This window comes from Papio anubis, chromosome 11 (assembly GCF_008728515.1).
Source record: "Papio anubis isolate 15944 chromosome 11, Panubis1.0, whole genome shotgun sequence".
NCBI lineage: Eukaryota > Metazoa > Chordata > Mammalia > Primates > Cercopithecidae > Papio > Papio anubis.
In genome coordinates this window covers 95,362,714-95,388,616 of record NC_044986.1, presented here as the reverse complement: position 1 = coordinate 95,388,616, position 25,903 = coordinate 95,362,714, and the positions used below count along the sequence as shown (strand labels likewise).

The following is a 25,903-nucleotide window of genomic DNA, read 5'->3' as shown; positions in this document are numbered from 1 at the left end:
AAATTAAATATGTTTCCAGCTTTAAGACCAGAAGGGTCGATTTCTGTTTATCCAAAAAACTATCTATGGGCCAACTGGGTGGGTTTCAATATTGATAACATTTACGGCCTGATATGATGTGAGATAATAATGAGAAAACACCAAACTCAAATTGATATCCTTTCTACAAAAGACCTGACCACTATTCTTCAAAAGTATCAAATCCCTGAAACACAAGAAGAGATCAAGAAACTGCCTTAAATTGGTTAAGAGACATGGCTACCAAATGCAATGTGGTATCCTGGGTTAGATCCTGCAACGAAAAGAGAGTATCAGTAGAAAAACTGGAAAAATCAAAATAAAAGTTGTAGTTTAGTTAACATCAGTATATAAATGTTAATTTCTTAGTTTTCATAAATATACTACAGCTATGTAGGATGTTAATTATTTCAAAATAAAGTGGTTTTTAATTTTCTGTTTTGTTGTTGCTGCTGGTCTATAGAAATACAACTGGCTTTCCTATATTGACTTTATATTTTAAAACTTTGCTAAACTCTCTAATTTTAAGAATTTAACTGTCGAGTTCTAGGATCTTTCTATACAGACAATTAAGTCATTTTAATAATGACAGTGTTTTTCTCCTTTTCCATTCCTACATCTTTTCTTGTAGTTGTCCCCCGACCATCACCCCCAACCCTGACTTACTCTGCTGGCTAGGATCTCTGACACAATATTGAACAGAAATGGTGATACCGGGCAGCTTTGTCTTTTAAGAGTCAGATTATATCTGTTGATATCCAGAACTAATTTTAATTTCACAGAATAATCTAGGAAAGATTACTTGGTTTTGCTTTGAACATTTCTACCACAGAGATAACAATACTGTTTTTAAAGTTTCAAATACTGAAAATGTTTATCCAGAAAGTATAAAAGAATGTATAATACAAAGACTAAGAAATAACATGAAGACAAAAAAGGGATGCAATATAGTATTATTTTATTAAAACAAAATAAAAGTTATCGTATTAACCTGTCCAAACTTTGCTACCCCCTTCACAGTGTGGGAGCTGTCACTGGGAATTGGTTGCCCAGTCAAATTTTACCCTTTCCAAGCCTTTCCAACCTAGTATCAGATGTGGCCTTGTGAGTAGCTCTCCCCAAAAGAATGTCAGTGAGAATGACTGAATGCCAACTTCCAGGTTAAGGTCCCTCAGAAGCAGGCAAGGTATGTTCATGCTCTCTTTCCCAGCTGCTAGAGGACTCCAAGGCCCACATTATGGAAGGTCACCAAATGATCAAGAATGATTTTAATGCACTGCTTCATTAGCAATAAATGCACTTTAACTGGATTTAAGCTATTGTACAAGTGGGGTACATTTATCTTAATAGCTGGCTTTTCCTACCACAAAAAGATGGTATTTTTGAGGGAGATGTTGACTTTAAAAAAACTAAAATATATGGTGACTGCTTAGCAGCCAAACAGCAGGAGATGAAGAAACTGAGAAAAAGATAGAAAGGTACTTATGTCACACAGTCATAAAACACTTACTAAAAATACTGCTTGCCAAAACCAATCCTTGGTGATTGAAGAGAAAAAGTGGTTGCCCCCAGAGGTTTAAAGTAGGCAATTAACTAGACATGGACATCCATCTTGGGCAATGGAAATGTTTGATATCGTATTTTGGGTAGTAGTTACATGGATGTACATAACTGTCAAAACTGGCTGAACTCAACACTTAAGAGGTGTGAGTTTACTGTATGTAAGTTATAGCTCCATTTAAAAAAATGCCTGATACAACTTCAAGAGCAGAACAAGTGTCACCAAGCCTATGTCTATGGAAAAAAGAGATGAACAATATTAGCATAACAAAGTATGGCCAGGTGCAGTGGCTCACGCCTGTAATCTCAGTACTTTGGGAGGCCAAGGCGAGTGGATCACAAGGTCAGGAGTTCGAGACCAGCCTGGCCAATATGGTGAAACCCCGTTTCTACTAAAAATACAAAAATTATCCGGGCGTGGTGGCGGGTGCCTGTCGTTCCAGCTACTGGGGAGTCTGAGGCAGGAAAATCACTGGAACCAGGAGAGCAGGGGTTGCAGTGAGCTGAGATTATGCCACTGTACTCCAGCCTAAGCGACAGACTGAGACTCTGTCTCAAAAAAAAAAAAAAAAAACAAAAAAGATTAACAAAGTACTACTTGTTGCACTTATCAAAGATTATAAGAAAGAAATGTGCACAGGCAAGCACTGACAGATTTGAGAGCAGAAATGAATGGAAATAGAAAACTCAGAAATTTGGGGGGCTCCCAGGATTAAAGGAGCTGACTGCTTCTGGATTTCATATGGTAAAAAAGAAGACTGAAAAAGACTGAAAAAAACTGGCCCATTATATTTTCTCAGGCAAACAGAGGGACTCAGCCTTGCTGCAAATCAAGTTAAGTAGGTTAATTTTCCACAAAACCCATTTCCGATGGCCATACAAGACTCCCCAGCAAGTTGAGAGAGAATAAAAATAAGGAAACAAAGAAATATATTAGACTTGGGAATTTTTGGTGTGCTTACTGGCTAGAGTGATCATAACACACGTTGTCTAAACTGGGGTAGTTTTGAGAGTGGAAGAGAACATCATTACGTAATGTGTCAAGACAAGAGATATCAGTTAAGACTGCCCTTGCCAGCCTGGTCCATGCAGTCACTCTAATGTTAGCACATGATAATAACTACAAGATAGGTCAAAAGCCATCTCAGTTTCGGAGGAATGGCATTGCCAAAACCCCCTCAAGTGATACCTATAAGCCTTTGACTCTTTGATCCTTAAAACAATGCTCAAGCTCCCTGAATTTCAAGAACAGAAAGAAGGAAACAAAGGCTATACAGTCTCCACAAAGGGCATGTTCTGTGATGTCTACATATATGTGACCTTGGAGGAAAATGGGCAAGGAAGAACCTTCCAGAAGGCAGAATGAGGTCCTGAGAACAATAAACAAAGAAGTTCCTCCCAGACAGCAGGATCAGAGGCTAATGAAGGAACACTTCCCACCCTAGCTAAAGATTCTTCAACATGCTTCCTGCCATCCATGATTTTTATCACTGTCAGTATTCCTAATCCTAGATGTTCCCTTAGTTTTAGCAGATTAAACACAAACTTAGAATGTGCTAACTGGCCTAATGCAATAAATTACAGACACTGCACGTAAAGTGATGGTTAAACTAAATCAGAAGGGTCTTTTACAAAGATCACTGAACTGATGGCCAGGAGGCTCTCATTTCATCCAACCTTCACCATTAACTGTGTGATCCTGGATAAATCATGACTTCTCAGGACTTCAGTTCTTTCATTTGTGATAAGAGGATGCCTTCTAGTTCTGTAATTCTAATTTAAAATTCTTGACCTCACTGAGCCAAAAAAAAAGTACAGAAATTCTCTACAAAATATCCATAATAGACTAGTTGGTCCAGTTTTTATAGTAAAAGCAACTCAGCATAATTCTAAAAATTTATATTGGCAAGAAAAAATTCTGGCACTCTTATTTCTGATTTATCTATTTTATTCCGGTCTCAGTACAATAAGGAATAAAATGTAACCTTTTTTTCAGCGTGAAAAGACACTTGCTTTCCATTTCATTAAGTTTTAGAAACTAACCCAAAGAGAAGGGAGGGAACTCCACTCACTTCCAAATTTCAATACTTTTATAATATTTACACACCAGAATTTAGAACATCCGAAAAACCAAAATGCAATTTGGAATAGACTTTTAATCTGAAAGTACCATAATAACATTTTATTTGTTACATAGTCAATAATAGTCATTGAATCCTAAAAACAATATTTTTTCTAGTAATTAAAACCTGAAAAACATGTCTGCTAAATTTCAACTTTTGATGTCTCCTCTAACTTTCAGAAGAAAATAACATTCAATATTCTGTCTTCTTCACTGATGAAAGAGAAGACAAAAACTAACATTCTACGTTGAAACTTTGTTATTTATCATGATCCAGTGGTATACTTGTTTATAAACATAAATATAAGAGCCAAACATTCAAAGAGAATACGACCCAAACTTTGTCACTTCAAATCACAACATGTTTGGACAAAAAAAAAAAAGCAAACATTCTGCAAACCCTGCTATCAATTTGAGTACTGATATTTAAAAGTCTTATTTGTTTTTCTTCAAAGCACTTTGCATATGACATTTGTTTTTCCTGCTGCTCTAAGATCAGACCTGACTTTCAGTTAACTCTACCCTCCACTGTCACCAAGTCCTGGTCTAGATTCTCTGTAGTTTCAGAGAACAAACCCCTCTTCTCATGGATTTGGGGAACATTGCTGTCCAGTTGGGGTGAGGTAAAGACCTGGGAGTTCAGCTGGTCCTTTTACAGACTTTCAGCTGATCATCTGTTTTTAGCACCATGCCTCCCTTTCAACCTCCTGATATCACTGTCATCTCCTCTGCAGGTGCTTTGGTTTTTCCCTTCTGGTACTAAGTGATGGTATCATATACTTTCTGTTTCAGATTTTATGGTTTAAGGTAACTGATGAGACCTACCTCTGACAAAAAGAGTTGGAATTTTTGTTTCTATTTCCTTTGTTTTATGCTAAGATTTTAATAGAAGAAAGCAGATGGTGGCTGGACGCGGTGGTTTATGCCTGTAATCCCAGCACTTTGGGAGGCCAAGGTGGGCAGATCACAAGGTTGGGAGATCAAGACCATCCTGACCAATATGGTGAAACCCCATCTCTACTAAAAAAAAAAAAAAAAAAAAAAAAAAATTAGCCAGGCATGGTGGCAAGCACCTATAGTCCCAGTTACTCAGGAGGCTGAGGCAGGGAAATCGCTTGAATCCAGGAGGCAGAGGCTGTAGTAAGCCACGATCATGCCACTGCACTCCAGCCTGGTGACAGACAGAGACTTAAAAAAAAAAAAAAAAAAAAAAAAAAGCAGATAGTTCTTTCTTAAAACCAGAAACTGCAATCTGAATGACTTCATGTACCATTTTTAATGGTTTGAAGTCATGACACTTTTGGTCTGCTAAGCACACATTCCCATTTCTCTTCTGGTTCTTTTGGAGAAAGCCTCTCCTACTCCATGAGACCCTCATGGGGCCTGCACTCACTGGGCTATGCCCCTCTACTGGAGCACTGGGAAAACATACCAAGGCTGGCCCACCAGTATACCCCATTCCCAGGCCACAGTGACACATGAGATCAAAGAGAGTCAATCCACATCTTCTCTGAGGCAGGCAGCTAGACATTTGGTGTGACAGGTTCTCTTTGTGTTGAGATTGCTAAACTAGATGGACAATCATCTTGAGCTGCTAGTGGTCATCTTACTGACCATGCCTGTCTGAAAAATGACAAATAAAGAAACCAGCAGAAGAAAAGGAGTCCAAATGAGATCATCTGAGTTCCTGGCTGAAACCATGCCTGAAGCCAGATGCACCTCCGGAAACCATAGTTACAGAAACAATCAAGTTTCTTTTATTTTCATAAACTAGTTTGAGCTGGCTTTCTTTCCTTTGGAACTGAAGCAGTCCTGATGAACACATCATTGAATCTAAATGTTCCAATCACTAATACTTGAACAACAGAAATAACACTTCTTTGCTCCAAATTAAATACCCTAACTTTTTTTATTCAAATAAAATCGCAAATCAGAAATAAAGTTCACACATGTGTCCCTTTCACCATTTAGGTCAAATACTTTGACTTTAGTTAAATATTCATGTCTTCAAGGTAGCAGTATCTTTGAGAATGAAGTGTATGTATATTTTATAGTACTAAAAATCCAATAGCCACTAACCTACTGAACAGTTTTCTTCCAGGTACTTAGAACATTCTTGCCAATTTTTTATACCTTCTCTATCAGAGGTCTCAGATTCTTAATAAAGATCAAGTTGTAGAATTATTTTATGTAAACTCTATGTGGAAAAATGAAATAATACACCTTAAAATATTTGTTCCCTTGGGAGGAAACGTATAATTTAAATTCAAAGAATTATTCAGTCTCAATCTCTGACCCAGAGACTCGGGACCAGGATAATTTTAATCTAAAGATTTATAAGGAGAAGGTAGACGGTAATAACGTGCTCCCAAGGAGGTATGTAGGAAGGTTTCTTTAGAAGTCAGTGTTCCTTGGACACTGTCCCTGGAGTAACTTCCCTATTATCTACAGGCCATTGTGCTCAACAACCCAACAGGTAATATCTAAGCTTCTGGGTTTGAAGTTCTTCGGGTCTTCAGTTAGCTTCAAGTGCATATAAGGGCCAGGCAGGTAATCTAAAAGAGTGAGCATGCTAACATTTTTAAAGTATTACAGTTGCATGCATTAAAAAAAAAAACTTATTAAAATTCTAGTCTCTCTTTATTTTTTCATGCAACAATTCTACCTACTATCCCTGGTTTTTCCATGGTTTGTTTCATAATGCTATCTTAAATAATAGTTTTTGACACTGGTACTCCTTGCATACATTTAAATTATATATGAGTAAGAGCTAATAATAACCACAGTTCAGTTTATTGAGCATATAGTATGTGCCAGGCAATGTAATAAGTGCTTTATACATGTTAACTTATTTTGTCCTTACTGCAATTCTATAATAACCTTACAGGATTGTGCCACTATCCCATGTATAGATGAGAGCACTGAGGTATTGGGTAATCAGCTTACCCAAGATTACATAGCAAATAGGTTGTGAATTTGAATGCAGGCACTCTGCCTCAAGGCACCCTGCCCTTAACCATTACTCTGTACTCTACAAAGAAATATGCCACCAGTTATGGGTTGAATTATGTACCCCAAAATGGTATGTTGAAGTCCCAACCCCCAGTATCTGTGAATATGACCTTATTTGGAAATAGGGTCTTTGCAGATATAATCAGGTTAAAATGAGTTCATACCAGATTAGGGTGTGCCCTAATCCAATGTACTAGTATCCTTACAAGAGGAGGAAAATTTGGATGTAGACACACACAGAGGGAAGACAGCCATGAGAAGATGGAATCAAACTGGCATTATGCTACCACAAGGCAAGGAATGCCTGGGGCTACCAGGAGCCAGAAGAGGCAAGGCAGAATCTTCCCCATAAGCCTCTGAGGGAACATGGTCCTCCCAACACCCTGACTTTAGATTTCTAGCCTTTAGAACTGTAAGAGAATAAATTGCTGTCATTTAAAGCCATCCAGTTTGTAGTACTTGCTTATGCAGTCCTAGAAAATTAATACCATCTCTCACTTGCATTAAAATATGTCATCCAATCAACTTGCTATTTCCAATTTTAACAGATGGTGGTATGAGTAACATTTAAACTTTCCTCTAAATTCTGTTTAAAGAAAAACAACAGCCAGGTGTGTTATAGGTTACAACCTATAATGTAAAAGCACAGCCTCCCATCTAATAGAGGCAGCTTCTACTTAGCTCTAGCTGGTTACTGCCACATGCAAGAGCAGGTTCAAAGTTGCCAGTTTCCAAGAGAATGCAGAAATCTGGATTTGTGCATTAAAGTAGTTAACAACAAATTATATCAGTTACTAGTTAAAATAATACCTGTTAACAAGCTATTTATGCTTTAAAAACAAAAGAGCCAGGCATCGTGACTTGCACCTGTAATTCCAGTAACTCAGGAGGCTGAGGTGGGAGCGTGGCTTGAGCTTAGCAGTTCAAGGCTACAGTGAATTATGATAAGGCCACTGTACTTCAGCCTGGGTGATGGAGTGAGACCCTGTCTGTAAAATTAATAATAAATAAAATAAAAAACATTATGCATGCTATGCAGGCTACGCAAAACACATTTATGAACCAAACTTGTCAAGAGGTCCAGATTTTTGCAATCTCTGTTGTATGTTTTCTTTGCTTTCCATGTCTACTGCCCCTTGCACTTCACTTGACCTGGCCCCAACTGCAGCTTTCCATCTACCAGATGCAGAAAGCAGGCACAGTGTGGGCACTGGGAGCCATGCTGAAATCAGTACTTGAGGACAGGGGAACCCTCTTTGGGATATACTGAGTTGGCAGATGCAGAAGAGTTGCACACACTCAGGAATCCAAGACCAAATGGGTGTGCTCTCCTTGATCTGCATGTGTGTATGTGAAGTCTGATACTGCTCCTCTACTCGTCAGTTGGTGTCCCATGTAGAAAAAGACTTACAGCTTTAACTGGGTAAAGGTTTTGTGTAAGGCTAGGACATGACTTTAATATTTCTCAGGCTCACTGTCACTTCATTCACAGCCCTATCCTTACAATTTATTGAGTTCCCCAAACTTCTTACCTCTTGTATATACATACTTGAAGGATTTGTAAGTTGATATTAATAGCTCATAACTGTCTTTCAGTATTCACCATATTGTAACCTATAAAAGTTGTTCAGAAACTTGCAAACATTTTTGAAAAGCAGTTTTGTGAAAAGTTTTACAAAATGTCTTTATTCCTCAGGTTTGTTCTAAAACTTCAAAAATGTAAGAAAAATTGTTCTGAGAATGTTAATATCAACTCTAGTCCAATAAGCCATATCGCTAGTTAGTAGCCTCATTGGCTATAAACATTTATTCAGTATCTACCAGAGTTCAGACCTATTTGCTATGGTATAGAAACTAATGATTGCTTCTGGCAAGTGAAAACAGGTACTTGATATGTTGCCAAGACACTCTCTACTACAGTGAGGTATTAAATGCACAGTGAGACAGCTTGGAACGCCACAGTGTCTAGAACTTACAAATCTGACCAACATTATTTTTAGTACGTTTGTAGAGCAACGCTAAGAAATAAAATACCATAAAACATGTCCAAATCATCTCATTTAATCTTTATTGTTTTTGTTGTGTTTTGCTTCAATGTTGTTGTGTTTTGCTTGAATTAAACATCTCTGAAATTTCTATTGGTTTTTATACCTATGAAATCATTTGGAAACTCCCTAGCTTATCATTCTCACCACAACCCCAAATGGTTGGTAAAGCAGGTTTTATCTCCATATTACATATGAGGAAACTCAAGCTCAGCGATGTTAAATAACTTGTTCAAGGTTGTTAGTGACAAGGTTGCCTCAGTCCATTTAGTGTTGCTATAAATATGTCAGGCTGGGTGATTTATAAAGAAAAAAGGGCTTCTTTGGCTCATGGTTCTGCAGGCTATACAGGAGGCATACAGTTCCAGCATTCCTTTGGCTTCTGGTGAGGGCCTCAGGCTGTTTCCACTAATGGCCGGAGGCAAAGGAGAGCCACAAGTGCAGAGATCACATAGCAAGAGAGGAAGCAAGAGGGGAGGAAGTGCCAGGTTCTTTTTAATAGCTCTTGGTGGAAACTAACAGAGCAAGGAGGGCACCAAGACATTCATGAGGGATCCGCTCCCATGACTCAAACACCTCCCATTAGGTCTCACCTCAAACATGGGGATCAAATTTTAACATGACATTTGGAAAGTGTATTAGTCTGTTCTCACATCTCTATAAAGAAATACCAGAGACTGGTTAAGTTATAAGGAAAAATGGTTTAATTGATTCACACTTCCACATGGCTAGAGAGGCCTCAGGAAACTTACGATCATGGCAAAAGGAAGCAGGCACATCTTACATGGTGGCAAGCAAGAAAAAGCATGAGGAGCAAGGAGAGGAGAGCCCCTTATAAAACCATCAGATCTTGTGAGAACTCACTCACTATCATGAGAACAGCATGGGGGAACTGCCCCCATGATCCAATCACCTCCCACCAGGTCTCTTCTCAGACATGTGGAAATTATGAGGATTACAATTCAAGATGAGATTTGGGTGGGGACACAGCCAAACCATATCAGAGGGACAAACATCCAAACTATAGAAGAGGTGAAGCCTGTACTCAAACCTCCTAATTCTGAGTTCACTGATCTTACCCCACACATAAAAGCCATGAAGATTTATAAGACCAGGATGATTAGACAGTCAGACAGCCAGACCTGTAATCAAATCCAGTTTCTATAGCCAACTCGACTTTTGACTTCGGATAAATTTTTTTAAATCTCTAAAGCCCCATTTGCTCATTTGTAAAATGGAGTTAAAGTGGAAAAACACATGTAAAGAACATGGCACAGAGTGGGCACTTGATAAATATTACCCCCTTTTTCCTCCCTCTCTACTACAGAATCCCTCAAATCTAAGTAAACCACCCACTCTCTGGTTAAACAATTGGGTGATTAGCAGAACTCTAAATAGCTATTAGAAATGCAACTCGGCCGGGCGTGGTGGCTCATGCCTATAATCCCAGAAATTTGGGAGGCCGAGGCGGGTGGATCACCTGAGGTCAGGAGTTCAAGAACAGCCTGGCCCACATGGTGAAACCCCGTCTCTACTAAAAATACATAAATTAGCTGGTCGTGGTGGCAGGCGCCTGTAATCCCAGCTACTCGAGAGGCTGAGGCAGGAGAATCACTTGAACCCAGGAGGTGGAAGTTGCAGTGAGCCGAGATCATGCCATCGCACCCCAGCCTGGGGGACAAGAGCAAGATTTCATCTTAAAAAAAAAAGGAAATGTAACTCACAGAATGTGGAGATACTGATAAAACAACAATAAATGCATTGTCATGGACAAAGACCATGGTAGAAACTGTTGTCACATGTGTACTATTAAAGAATTGGCAAGAAAGTCATTGTTTTTAAAAGTTATGACGTTGAGCTTTTTTTAAAAGGAGGCAGGTCATGTCAAAACTTTATGCTTTGAACTTATTCTCTGCTCTCGAATTAATGTGGTTCATTGCCTCCAAACATAAAAAAAATTTAAACACATCAAAGAGATATGAACTGTGGTGAGACTTGGGACTCCTCAGTGTGTATACCTTAGCAGCTATCATGTTCCTCTTGGGCCAGAAGCAAAAGAGCCACCAAGATCCTTTGTGTGTCTGTGCCACAAGAGAAATTCTGACTCCTTTACAACTCCTCTCTGCTGGCCCAGTTATCCCTTTGGATAAGGCTAGGGCAGGGGTGCTCATGGATTGACATCAGCAGGGGATGGGCCCAAATGTGGGGTGAGGAGCTGCACTCCTTGCCGAAGAGAAGCATAAACTCAGACTAAGAAAAGGTGCTATAGTCCGGAGGCATGCTTGGGTCTAACATCAGAAAATTATGCAATTATCAAATTTAATGCTAAAAATATTAAAATACATAACATGATTTAGAACATTTCTTCAAATTTCAACTTAATGCCAGGGAACTGCATCCTAATAACTACTTTATACATGTGATTCTGGCTCTTGGCACAATCATGCAGGACTGGGGTTGTGTTATTGCATATGTGGGAGGTTATTAAACGCTTTATAATGATTATGTTAAAGGTCATATTCCTCATACACATAACTTCACTTACTATTATGAGTTAGATGGGTACATGAGTAGACAATGGTCTTCTTCCATTAAATGCAAACTCGCTGAAATTACTATTTAAGTTGCCAGGCCGAGTAAGTAAAGAGATCAAATTAATGAGGATGAAGTTGTATAATCAGTTTATAAAACAGATCATGCTGAGGTCAAGGCTGACATCACCAGCTCCCACACATCTAACTACACTTAAAAAGGTGGCTCTTCTCTTTATTACCACTACCACTGCTCTAATTCAAGCTGTTTCTTACTTCTCTTCCATTCACATGTAGCTGACAAATCATTTATCTCGGCAAACACCAATCTGATCCTGTCACCCATCTCAGAAACTTCTGCAGTCTTCCCACTGCTTGAGGGACAGAGGCTCAACTCCTTAGGAGGGCATTCATGGTATTCCTAAGTTTGGCCCATTCTTCTAATTCAAGGATTTTCAACCGTGGATGAACATCAGAACCATGAGGGGAGCTTTAAAAAATAAACAGGCTTATGTCCCACACCCTGAAACTCTATTTACTAGTTCTGGGCTAAGATCTGGGGAGTTAGTATCTTTAAAAATATCTATGGATGACTCTTACCTACTGCCAGGATTGAACCAGTGGTCTAATTCCCCACTGCCCTCCCATTGTTTCAGCCAACATGAATTAACCCTTCTGCTCCACTCAGTAATGCTTTGTTTGCTTGTGTTGCCAGTCCTCTATTCATGCTGTTAATCCAACCTGGAATATCATTTCCTCTCTAGCTGTTTCTTTTTTTTTTTTGAGATGGAGTTTCACTCTTGTTGCCCAGGCTGGAGTGCAATGGTGCAATCTCAGCTCACTGTAACCTCTGCCTCCTGGATTCAAGTGATTCTCCTGTCTCAGCCTCCTGAGTAGCTGGGATTACAGGAGCATGCCACCATGCCTGGCTAATTTTTGTATTTTTAGTAGAGATGGGGTTTCATTATATTGGTCAGGCTGGTCTCAAACTCCTGACCTCAGGTGATCCGTCCGCCTCAGCCTCCCAAAGTGCTGGGATTGCAGGCTTGAGCCACCATGCCCGGCCTAGCTTTAGTACTATTCTTCTAAAACTAAGTGAAATCCCACCAGTATCCTTACAACCATGGGGATATAATATTTCCATTCTGAGAATCCAAAAGGCATTTTTTATGTTTATGAAGCATTTTATGTCAATTAATCACATATTGTTTTCAATGTGAATGTTTAATATTATGCTCTCTATATTTCAGACTTCCCAGGGAAGGCAAACTTTATTTATTTTTTTTTTTTGAGCTAGAGTCTCACTCTGTTGCCAGGCTGGAGTGCAGCGGTGAGATCTTGGCTCAGTGCAACCTCCGCCTCCTAGGTTCCAGTGATTCTCATGCCTCAGCCTCCTGAGTAGCTGGGACTACAGGTGCCTGCCACCACGCCAGGCTAATTTTTTGTAATTTTAGTAGAGATGAGGCTTCACCGTGTTAGCCAGGATGGTCTCGATCTCCTGACCTCGTGATCTGCCCACCTCGGCCTCCCAAAGTGCTGGGATTAGAGGCATGAGCCACTGCGCCAGCCTGAAGGCAAACTTTATATAACATCTTTTGTTCCCACTTCCTAGCCCCTAGCATTGACCACAGTATTAAGCGTAAAGTAGACACTCATGTGCTCAATACTTATGACTGAATAAATTAAATTATCTGAAATTTATGAAGTGTTTTTTCTTACAGCCTGACAACCTTAACCGTCAACCTTGAGGGTTGTTTATGTACATACTGACGTTTTTCTTACCAGAAGCATTATTATGCTTATGTAAATGAGAATCACTTGTCCACAAAAACTGATGTGATGTCAAATACAGGGGTGATACCTGTAAATGTGTTTTTTTCCTACAGATAGAAGTATTTTCTATGTTTATATATTCAATTCCCGTAAGTTTGTATCACATCCAAAAGGAGGAAGCAGTAAAATAGTCCCTGATCTGTCAATACCTGACTTACAAACAACCCACTCATGTGAAAGGATAGAGAAAACCCCATTTACCATCCTAATCAACTGTGGGAAAGATCAGAAGAGCAAGTGTCCCTTTGCCCTCCATTTAGGTGACATGAGAGTAACAGCAATCTATAGGTAAAAGTCTCTCCTGTAAATACTGAAAACCAAGAAGCTTCTGATGGTAGAGTAGCCAACACTGTCAGAGCCCCAGCTCAGACTCTCCTACTGTTCAACCTGCCCAGAAACTTTCTATCCTGTTCCTAGAGCATGGGAGATATATTTCCATATCCAGAGCTACAATCTCTCCACAAAACAGCATTGTACACCATGGCTGCCCATAGTGAAAGGAGTGCTGGTACTTGTGAGTTAAATAGTCTTGGGAGGGCTGGCTGAGAACCTAACCACTATTTATAACATTGTTTTTGTGGAAAAACGCATTCTGCATTCCAAACAACAGAACTAGACATGAACTTTTGGAATACAGTGTATTTCTTTGGTCAGGAACTGACTGTATCTTGTTAACTGCACTAGGGTCAGTATTTTCCTAGGGTAAGACGGCAACTAGGAGTGCAGAACAAGAATGGTTGCCAAGAATATGGAACATATGCATTTATATGGATGAAAGACAAAGAAAATGATGAGAGAAAAAGCCAAGCACACTCTTATTACATAAATATTTACTAAGCATTATTAAAGGCTATGGTGAAAGCTGTAGGAGACAAAAATCAGACAAGATCTTTGATTTTATAGTTCTTACAATGTATGGTGGGAGATAAGACAAACATAAACACAAACAATAAAGCTGCATGGTAAAATATGCCACAATAGTGACACAAACAAAACATCAGATGACACTGGCAGAGAGAGAAAGAACTAGTGCTTCTAGCTGGAGTAATCAGGGAACATGTCATAGAGAGGCTTGCACAGGGTTTCAATGTGCAGAGGAAACAGTGTCAGGGCAGCAGGGGACGTCACAGGCAGGAAGGCCAGTACAAGTCAAGACAGATGCATGAAGAACAAGGAGACTTCAGAGTACAGGAAAAGCCCAGTTGGCTCAAGTGGGGTATGTTTTCAGGACCTTGGTGGGGGGCTTTGAATGCCAGGCAAAGGAACACAGATTCCATCCAAGAGGGAGTTGGAAGCCATTAAAGCATTTTAAAATTACTAAAAGTGGTTCTATATGCAGGTTTATCTAACAATGAACACAGGACAGGGGAAGAGAGAATGAATACAGAAAGATTATTAGGAGATCACTGTAAGAGTTGAGGGTGATTAAGATGAACTTTCAAAGATTTTTTTACACAAATAGTTAATAAACATTTAAGGTTCAAGTGCTAGTTAATTAACAAAGTACTTCTTTAAATAAGAACATATAAATAATTTAGAAAAGTTGCATAAAGACTTAAAAAACTAAATATATATATATATAAAAGCTACAATACAAAAGCATTGTTTAGCACTTAGGACTTTTCAACTAGACTTGATACAAATACAAGGATGATTTTAATGTGTTAGTCTCATTTAAACAAACAATACCATGAGTTTAAAACTGAACAATTTATTTTATTTTATTTTTTTGATATGGAGTCTCACTCTGTTGCCCAGGCTGGAGTACAGTGGTATGATCTCAGCTCATTGCAACCCCGGCCTCTAGGGCTGAAGCAATTCTCCTGTTTCAGCCTCCAGAGTAGCTGGGACTACAGATGTCTGCCACCATGCCCAGCTAATTTTTGTAGTTTTAGTAGGGATGGGGTTTCACCTTGTTGGTCAGGCTGGTCTCGAACTCCTGACCTCAGGTGATCCACCCACCTCGGCCTCCCAAAGTGCTGGGATTACAGGCGTGAGCCACCACGCCTGGCCAGAACATTTTATTTTTATAAACATGTGAAATTTAATAAGAAATCATTTTCCCACTATTTCCCAAGACCAGTGATTCAACATACCAGGTGACTAGAAGATATGCTGAGAAATTTGAGAGTTGAGATGTCCAAGTTAGTGAACTTAATTCTTTGCATTTTAAATAAACCTTAAGCTGGTACCAAGCTAGATGTAAGCAGACTTACCTGAAGTGATTTGACTTAGCAAATGTCTTCTAACTTTAACACTTCAGTACTGGATGGGAAATGGCATTCATTTCTATCTGAAAACAAATGCAGTGGAAATAACAAAATTAAAAAGAATTTCTAGGTACCTTATAGAAGCCAATCAGATGATTGCACCTGAAAGACCATAAAAGAGTTATATGAAGTTCTATAAAATTTACAGTTCTGATACTATGTATAATTTGAGAATCTAAAATAAAAATCTCAAGCTGTGCTCAAAGACTTCTAAAATAGGAGATATATTGTCTTCACTTATTTTTATGTCAACCTCCTAAAAATTTTAGAAAACATATTATTAGATATTTAACCCTGATTTAAACTGAATTATTTAAAATTTAGCTGGCATTTGTGCCCTACTCAGTATCATAGGGAACAGGGAGCCATGAAGTTGAATAAGAGACAGTTCTTGTCCTTAAGAAATACAAACCGCCATAAGAGGCAAACACGAAAAACTCTATATTGAGGTAGATGTAGTAAGTGCTACAAGTGACACAAGGCACTGTGGGATTTTGGAGTACGTTAATTACTATAAGGAAAATGTGGGAAGGCTCTGACTTATGGACTGAATACAAACAGAAAGAGGGAAATGGGGAGGGAGATCTATAAGGACTGGGATTTGGGGCTGAGATTATATTGTAAGAAGCTGCATGCTAGAGTCAGTACATGGGGCTTTATTTACATATAAAGAGACATCAAGGGTGTTTGGCAGAAAACACATTCAAATTTGTATTGTAAAAGATGGCTCTGGTTTTCAAGTGTAAGTTACCATGAGAAAATTCAAAAAGCAGTAAGATCCATTTTGTTACTACAGTAGTCAAGATGAGAAGAAATCACAGTAACTGCAATAAAAGTAAAAAGTTTAAAATTCTCTGAAGATATACTTGAAAATGAGAAGCATAATGACCACCTAAACAATTATGCAAGACTGAGATCTGAAACCATCACCAACATTCAGTTATACGGTTACAAACGTAGGATTCTTAGGCCACAATAGACCTTTCTTTCCGATCAGAACCATGCATTGTTTACATCAACCATGAACTTAAGAAATCAACCAATCCAATGACTCGCTTCATTTCTGATAACCTGTCCTAGAACTTCGGAGCTCCAACCTATAATAAAAATCTTACACAAATTTTCTCTAAGGAGGTATCATTTCAGAATCATTCGTGTAGTCTTATTTACTGCACTAAGTCAATAGAACAGTTTGCACATCTCCTAAAAGGTTTATTTATTTCAGAAGGGGCCTTCCACAAAATACGGATATCTATCAATGAAGTCACGAAAGAAGAGCAAAAGAAGAACGTGCCCAGTCCTGTCTTTTCAGGGCAGAAGAACTGAGAAGAACTTACCAGTCACTGGGAACCTTCGGAATACATTTCAGAAAGGCAAGAGAAGTAAACAAAGACTTCCAATAATTGGCAAATTTTTTTAAAGGAGAAAAAGTGGAATTAATCAATAAATTTTAGTCTTCTAAGAAGTCTGGCATACTTTGAAAGTGAAGCTGAATCTTTAACAAGGTTTTCATCGTTGGTGGTTTTTTTTTTTTTCTTCCATTTTTAATGCTAGTAACAGGAAGAAATATAAGGGAGATTGCTAAATAATGGAACAAATTCAAGAGAAGATGGGAACAAGAGCTTTAGTGCAGTTAATCATGTTAAAGAGGAGAAACAGTTGTTTCTCTACGGTTAGAAATAGAGGAAAGGATGGGTGACGAATATAAACATTTTGTGTGTAAGGGAGTAAAGTTGAGGGAGTTCAGACCCAATCGCAAGACCATCTATTGAGACAGAGGGAAAGAGGGAAAGGGAGGAGGAGAATGGAGAAAAAGAGATGGAGAGAAAGTATACGAACAGAAAAAAATATTTGAATTTAAGAGTTTAAAAGAAAAAAATTGCCAGAGAATAAGAAAACAGAAAAGAGGGGCTTTCAGTATTTAAGATACTGAAACAATTCTGGCTGGCAAAACACTGTGAGTTCTGAGTATCAGAAACTCAAAAATATGAATTTGGAGAAACAGATTATAGTCACATGGTATGGGTTGACATTACTTTCAAGCCCGGTGGTGACACCACTGAAGAATTTGGAGCACTGTCCTGGAAGTCAACCAGTAACAGGAATTAGAAAAGGGAGATGGTAGTGAAAGAGTTACAAGAAAAGGAACTAATGAACAAAGGTGGCATGCCGAGCCTTGAATTGATACTGGTAAGCAAAGGTACAAATCAAGCCTCCTTTAAAACCTAGGATTTTTTAAATGCCATGCTTTTTCTTGAGATGGTAAAAAAAAAAAAAAAAAAAAAAAATTACAGCCTTTGAATGCCAGGTTTAAATTTCTAGGGAAGAGAAGGGAAAACAGGTATGAGAAAAGATCAAAGTTATAAAACTTGTTCACAATAGAGCATAAGGTCCAAACAACATAAGGAACTGAAAGTAAGTCAGCAGTGGACTAACTGTGGGTTCCATCTGAACTGGGAAGGCATGACTGCTTGGAAAAATGGACCATATTAAGACTAGGACGTCACCTAAGTTGTAGGTGACAAAACACCAACCTTTCTCCCTCTTTCTGACACATCTGTTTGGTGAGAAAGGGCAAAAGACTGGCCACATGTGTCATCAGTCTCTGACTCTCAGAACTTGCTTGCCCAAATGCAAATACATTGTCCAGTCATCTACATAGTAAACACTACAGGAAAAGTTAAGTCTATCCAATTTGAAGGGGTAGGAAGACAAGATGCAAAGCTAGGTGTATTCTTTTACCTAGTTTCTCCATAAACAAAACTGACATTTTCATTCTCATCTTAAGTCTACTTCTTAAAGAGTTCAAAAGAAAGAATAAAAAAGTGATATAATTAATTGGTCCCTTCAAACTCCAATAACAGGGATGTAAAGTAAATAAATGGAAAGTATGAAGAAAACTATGGGGGGGGTGGGTTGAGGGGAGAACTCGTCAGCTACAGTGGTTTTAAATTTCTAGACACACTCAAGGACTTAATACTGAGACCCAATTTAGTTGATGAATGCCACTAGAGGTGGGGAGATTTCTAATTAAGGAGTCGATACCTCTAACAGATATAGCAGTATTCAGATTTTTTACTTCTGTCGCCCAGGTTGGAGTGCAGTGGCGTGATCTTGGCTCACTGCAAGCTCCGCCTCCTGGGTTCATGCCATTCTCCTACCTCAGCCTCCCAAGTAGCTGGGACTATAGGCGCCTGCCACCATGCCCGGCTAACTTTCTGTATTTTTAGTAGAGACAAGGTTTCACCGTGTAAGCCAGGATGGTCTCAATCTCCTGACCTCGTGATCTGCCCACCTTGGCCTCCCAGAGATTTTTTACTTCTTTTGAGTCATTTTTATGTTGTATTTTTCAAGGGAAAGTGCTAAATAATGGAACAAATTCAAGAGAAGATGGAATAAGAATGTTAGTGCAGTTAGTCATATTAAAGAGGAGAAACAGTTGTTTCAAGGAATCTGTTTATTTCATTAAACTGTCAAATGTATTGACATAAAATTGTTCATAATATTTTCTTATCCCTTATATATTTCCTGGATCTCTATTAATGTTTCCTGTTTATTCTTATATTGTTAATTTGAACTTTCATTTTTTTTTCTCAGTAGGGGTTTATTACTTTTGTTAATCTTTTCAAAGAAACAACTTTTGGTTATGTTGATTTTTTCTACTTTACACCTAGTACTCTTCCAGACTTTTTTTTTTTTTACTGACATTCTGCCTACTTGTTCTATCAATTGAGAGAAAAGTGAGAAAGAGAAGTGTTGAGATAACTAACTGTAATAGATTTATCTATTTCTCTTTTCTGTTCTGTCCATTTTTGCTTCAAGTATTTTAAGGCTCTGTTATTATTAGGCTTATAGACATTTAAAATTATGTCTTTTTAATTAATTGATTCTTACATCATTATGAAATGTTTCTCAATACTGCTAGTATTATCTCATGTTTTGAAGTTTATTTTATTGGCTATCAATATACCTCCCTCCAGTTTTCTTAATAATTAGTATCTGCATGGTATCTCTTTTGATTATTTTACTTTTAACCGCTTTGTATCTATTTGAAGGGAATATTTTGTAGACAGTATAGTTAGGTCTCGCTACTTTATCCAGCCTGATGATTGCTGTCTTTAGAATATTTAGATCATTTAAACTTAATGTAATTATTTATATGGTTGGATTTGAATGAATTATCTTGTTATTTTCTATTTGTCCCAATCTGTTCTTGTTCCCTTTTCCCTTTTTTTCTGCCATATTTGAAATAGAATATTTTTTAGTTTTCCATTTTATCTCCACTACTGGCCTATTATAAATATACTTGTATCTTTGTAGTTTTAGTGATTGCTCTCATGTTTAAAATATGCACATTTAACCTTCTACAACATAACTTCAAATATTATACCACTTTACATACAAAATATAAAAACTTCATAATAAAATTTATCTATTTCCTCCTTCCTGTCTTTTGTGCTACTGTCATCATAGTCTAACTACTGTAGGACCGTTATAGTAGAGAAGCTATATGCAGGTCCTCGGGTTGACAGTCTCAGATAAAACTAGGTTTTGGGTTATCTTTGCCAAAGTGCCAGAAATGTGATTACAGCTGTCTTCAATCCTCCAGACCCCACTGAGCTCATTCTCGAGTTGAAGGCCACCAAGTGATCTCAGGTGATGCTACATGAAGACGAATAACCACCGGCTGAGCCTGCCCTTTTCTCTGGCCCACAAATTGTGAGGTACAATAAAATGGCTGTTGTCTTAAGGGGATGTGTTTAGGTAATTTCTTACACAGAATTAGAGAACCATAACAGAATCTAGTAAAGGGAAGTGGAATTCTGTAATAAAATCTTAAAATATGTGGCATTGGTTTTGGGACCAGAGGTGAGCAGAAGCTGGAAGTGACTTAAGAAGACTGTTAGTGAAGGTTTGAACAACATTAATGAAAACCTTATGGAGGATAGAGGAATAACTCTTCTTATGCAGTGGGAAGTAACACTGTTCCTCACATGAAATAGAAAAGACAAAATAAGCTGGGTGCGGTGGCTCACGCCCATAATCCCAGCACTTTGGAAGGCCGAGGCGGGCGGATCACAAGGTCAGGAGTTTGAGACCAGCCTGGCCAACATGGTGTAACCCCTTCTCTACTGAAAATACAAAAACTTAGCTGGGCGTGGTGGCAGGCACCTGTAATCCCAGCTACTCAGAAGGCTGAGGCAGGAGAATCGCTTGAACCCGGGAGGCGGAGGTTGCAGTGAGCCAAGATCGCACCACTGCACTCCAGCCCAAGCAACAATGTGAGACTCTGTCTCAAAAAAAAAAAAAAGAAAAAGAAAAAATATATCCCCATAAAGTGGTACACTTGGCTAAGAAGATTTCTAGGCAAAAGGTTGAAAGTGGTGGTCTCTTTTAGCTACCTATAAGTTATGCATACACAAACTGATGAAAGAACTGTTTCATTTTCAAGTAGAATTTGGAGGAAAATTTTTAAAGAACCAGGACTTGATCTTTTCAAAACTAAACAGTTTCTCATCCCCATTATCTCTAGAGAGAAAAGTAAGAAAAAGCTTCAGAGTTACAGAATTACCATTAAGGCTTGGGGCCTACTACCAGTAAAACATGATTTCAGGATTAAAAATCTCTACAGCATGGCTGTAAAATACCTTATTGAGACAGAAAAACTAAAATCGTATCTAGTTTGGTTCTAAGAATCTAGTTTGGTTCTAAGAATCTTAAGAGTATGACACTTAGATTCTGTTCTAAGGCAAAAGGCCTCCAAGAATCTTGATGATGTGCACTTTGGACTCTTAAATAGACAGAAAAGTTCATAGGAATATTATGGGTGTTGTTTCAAAATACCTTGACTCAGTGTGAAAGAAAAAAAATGCCTCTCTAAAATAAATGTGGGTGGGCCTCTGATTAATGGAGTGGGCTACAATTTGATACACAGGAAACCCATAAAGTTTTAAAAAATATTACATCAGCTTGCGCTGAAAGGGACAGAGATAGTGCAAAATGAAAACAGGCTTTTGGACTCTCAAATTTCTCCAGGCAGAAAGGCTGAAAAGGCTACTCAGTTGCAAAAAATGACTATTTCTTACAGAAAAAGGATGACTCTAAATTGAGAGAGCAAAACCTGGAGCCAGGGAGAATCATTATCAGGAGGCAAGAATAGCCTAATAAAAGAACTAACATCAGGATATCAAAATTTCTATGGACCAGTGAAGCTATATGTCTCCTGTTTCCCTATTTGTGGATGGAAATGTTTACTGCAGCTATTCTATGACTGCTTCTTCATTGTATTGTTGGGTAGGTGTCTCTTCAGCTACACCTGAGGAGATTCCTGAGCAGTATACTTGTTGGAAATAACAAGTTCTTGAACTTTAAGATTCGGGGTAAAGAAGAGTTAGAAAGGAATTTTGGGATTCTTGGAAGTGGGTGAGTATATAAGGAACACAGGAAGAGACTGAATCATTTGTGACCGGATAGTGGACTGTGGCAGATTAAAGATGGCCACAAATGTTTTGATACTTCTTCCATTGAAAGGTCATGCCTATGACTTCTCTCACTAAAACTGAGAGGACTCTGTGACTCCTTTGACCAACAGAACATAGTGGAAATGATATGGTACCATTTTTCAGTTTTAGGCTTTAAGACACTGGCAGCGTCCACTTTCTATCTCCAGGAAAATTCTCTCTAGAAGCCCCAAGCCACAATAATTAGAGGTCTAACTATGCTAAGACTACCATGCTAGAAGGTCATGTAGACTTAGCCTTCCACCTCTGCCCAGGCACCCAGTATATATGTACCTTGAATCCTCCAGAGCATTCCATCCACGAGCAGAATACCACCCAATGATCTCAGTCAACGAGACATGCAATCAAAAATCACCAAGCTGGCACCTGCCTGAATTTTCAACCCATAGACCCATGAGCTAAATGAGACTTGTTTCACACCACTGAATATTGGGGCATTTTATTAGGTAGTAACATATTATTACAACGTTGATTTTTGTAATTTGTTTTTTCTTTTAGTTGTTCCAGAAGCCACAATGTCCCACTACCACCTTCTACAACCTAACTGAAAGCAGAAGCCTGAACCTAGTGATTTTGCAGAAGCAATTTGCAAAGTTCATTATACAGTAAAATTATTTCTGAGAGGCCAATTTTCTCTGAGATATTATAAAACAAACAATTTTCCAAACACAATATACTCCAACTAAATCATTGCAATTATAACCAACCATTTTCGTCTTACTAAACTATTGTACATAGATAATCAAGCCAAAGGATTCATGCTCAGGCTCTCCTTCAGTTCATTTAACACAGTTATTTAGTCACTTTCTCATGATTGAAGCAAGAGTGGGATTACAAATACAAAATTAAGACCCTTTATGGTACTCTATAGCAGTGATTTTCAAACACAACATAAAAAATACCAATGTGAGATAAGTGATGAAATATAAAAGAGGGAATACTGTTAGTGAAATGAAAAACTATGTTTACATAAACATGTGTGTGATCAAACTGATATCTTTTTAAAGTTTTATTTTTGACACATAATAATTGTATATATTTATGGAATACAGTGTGGTATTTTGATACTTGTCATTTTTTGATGAGAACATTCAAAGCCTCTCTTGTATTCTGAAATATATATTATTATTAACTACAGTCACCCTACTGTGCCATAGAACACCAGAACTTATTCCTCCTATGTGACTGTAGGTTTGCACCTGTTGACCAACCTCTCTTCATCTCTCCTATCTCTTCCCCAGCCAGTGGTAACCACTATACTACTTTCTACTTCTATGAGATAAACTTTTCTAGCTTCCACATATAAATGAGATGCCTGGCTTATTTCACTTAATATAATGACCTCTGTGTTCATCCATGTTTGCTGCAAATGACAGAATTTCATTCTTTTCTATGGCTGAATAGTATCCCATTGTGTATATATGCCATATTTTATTTATCCATTCACACACTAAGAAACACTTAGGTTGATTCCATATCTTGGCTATTGCAACTAGTGCTGCAATAAACACAGGCGGGCAGATATCTCTTCAACAACATACTGATTTCACTTATTTTGGATATACACCCAGTATAGTGAAACTGTTAGATCATATGGCAGTTCTGTTTTTAATATTTAAAAAAAATACCATGCTGTTTTTTATTATGGCTGTACTAATTTACATTCTCACCACCTGTGTAAATTAAGAGTTCCCTCTTCTCCACATCCTTGCCAGGATTTGTTATTTTTTGTCTCTTTGGTAATAGCCATTCTAACTAGGGTAAGATGATAATCTCATTACTGTTTTGATTTGCGTTTCCCTGATGATTAGTGATGTTGAACATTTTTTCATATACCTGTTGCCATTTGTATGTCTTCTTTTGAGAAGTATCTATTCAGATCTTATCCCACTTTAGCATTCCAATTGTTTGCTTGCTTTTTGCTAATGAGTGGTTTAGATTCCTTATACATTCTGGATGTTAACCCCTTGTCAGATGTGTAGTTAGCTAATATTTTCTCCCATTCTATAGGTTGTCTCTTTACTCTTTTGCTTCCTTTGCTGTACAGAGCTTTAAGTTTGATGTAATCCCATTTGTCTATTTTTGCTTTCCTTGCCTGTGCTTTTGAATCTTACCCATACAAACCTTATCTAGACGAGTGTCATAAAGTGTTTCTCCTGTGTTTTATTCTAATAGTTTCATAGTTTGTCTTTAATCCATTTTGAATTGATGTTGGTAAGAAACAGGTATCTAGTTTCTGCACATGGATGTCCAGTTTTCCTAGCACCATTTATTTCAGAGGATGTCATTTCCCAAATGTTCTTAGCATGTTCATCAAAAAATCAGCTGGCTGTAAATACATGGATTCCTGGGTTCTCTATTCTGTACCACTGTCCTATGTGTCTGTTTTTATATGTGTACCATGCTGTTTTGGTTACTACTGGTTAATATGGTTAACATTCTTTGGAATATTTTGAGGAGAATTGGCATTATTTCTATTTTAAATGTTCAGCAGGAAAAGCATCAGGGTTTGGGCTTTTCTTTGATGGACTAATTCTTATTACTGATTCAATTTTGTGACTCATTATTGCTGTACTCAGGTGTTCTTTTATGATTCAGTCTTGGTAGGCTGCATGATCTTTGACCTTCCTGTGCCTGGATATTTATACTATTCTTGAGGTTTGGAAATGCTTTGTAATATAATCTGAAGTCAGCTAGTGTGATGACTCCAGCTTTGTTCTTTTTCCCAATGTTGCTTTGGCTACTCGAGGTCTTTTGTAGCTCCATTTTTGGCACTGAGTCATACGACCAAAGACTAGCATTCCTGGCCTTGTACTTTTGCTGATCTCCTCCCTATTCACCCCACAGGGCTGTATTTATCAATGTGCCTTCGATGTTAGGCTACCATATTGTACAGAAAGGGGGCTCAAGAAACAAGTCTTCAGAAGAGAGTCTTCAGTTATTTACTATGAGGATATTGTTTAAGGACAGACTTGATTACACTGCACTGTAACAAAAAGGATATATTTTCCTTTGAATTATAATTATTAGGCTTCTAAAATATTGATAAATTTTGATCTTGTGAATAGAAAACAAATTTCATTTTGAGAAATGTCTTCTTAGAGCACTTAGAACAAAATCTGTGATCCACCTCAAGCAAGATATAGCTTTTATATGATGTAATATGTGTCCCATCCTTACTCCATTTGTACCACTTTTATAATTTTGATATGGATTGAAGTGCAATGTATATACCATAAAATTAAACATTGTCCATTGAACAGTGGACAGTTTAATGAAGTTTTAGTCCATTTATAGAAAACCAAAATGGACTAAATGGATGCAATCATCACTACAATCCAGTTTTCCATGATCTCTCCCAATTCCCTTGAGTCCATATGCAGTCAATTCCTGCTCCTATCCCCAGTTCCCCTCTAATCTCCTAGCTAACTAAATCAGTTTCCCTTTCCTAGAAATTTCATAAGTGAAATCATATAATATGTAGTCTACTGAGTCTAGTTCCTTTCACTCAACACAATATTTTTTAGTTTCATCCATGCTGCAGCATATATTAATATTTTCCTTTTTCATTGGTGAATAGTATTCCAATGTGTAGATATGCCTCATTTTGTTTATCCATTTACCAGGTTATGGACATCGGATTTTTTCTTGTTTTTATTAATATCTATTATAAATAATGTTGCCAAGAGCAATTACATACAAGTCTTTGTGTGAACATATGTTTTCATTTCTCTTGGGCAGATTCCAAGAAGTAGAATTGCTGAGTTTATATGGCACAATGATTAAAAATCATGTATCGATTTGGCTGGATCACAGCACTCAGATATTTGGTCAAATATTATTCTCAACATTTCTGTGAGAGTAATTTTGGACAAGATTTGCATTTAGATTGTTAGACTTTGAGTATAACAGATGGTCCTCCATTATATGGGGGGGCTTCATCTAATGAGTTGATGGCCTGAATAGAACAAAAGGTTGACCTTCCTAGGCA

The 25,903-nt window shown here is 37.9% G+C and overlaps 1 protein-coding gene and 1 long non-coding RNA gene across 11 annotated transcripts in view; one reads left to right on the top strand and one right to left on the bottom strand.

The window, feature by feature from the left end:
• Positions 1–25,903, bottom strand: part of ZNF438 (zinc finger protein 438) — a 177,558-nt gene that overhangs the window by 79,140 nt on the left and 72,515 nt on the right. For 8 of the 10 annotated variants that reach the window (XM_031652418.1, XM_021943956.2, XM_003903515.5 and 5 more), the window contains one exon: positions 15,338–15,414. The gene's annotated coding sequence lies outside the window, so the exon portion shown is untranslated. The remainder of the gene's footprint in view (positions 1–15,337; positions 15,415–25,903) is intronic. The other 2 variants (XM_009214195.4, XM_021943955.2) reach the window with 1 other exon arrangement.
• On the top strand, positions 16,783–22,897 carry LOC116269482. Its single transcript, XR_004177059.1, has 3 exons — positions 16,783–17,581; positions 20,001–20,115; positions 22,411–22,897. It is a non-coding gene; the product is annotated as an uncharacterized LOC116269482 (long non-coding RNA).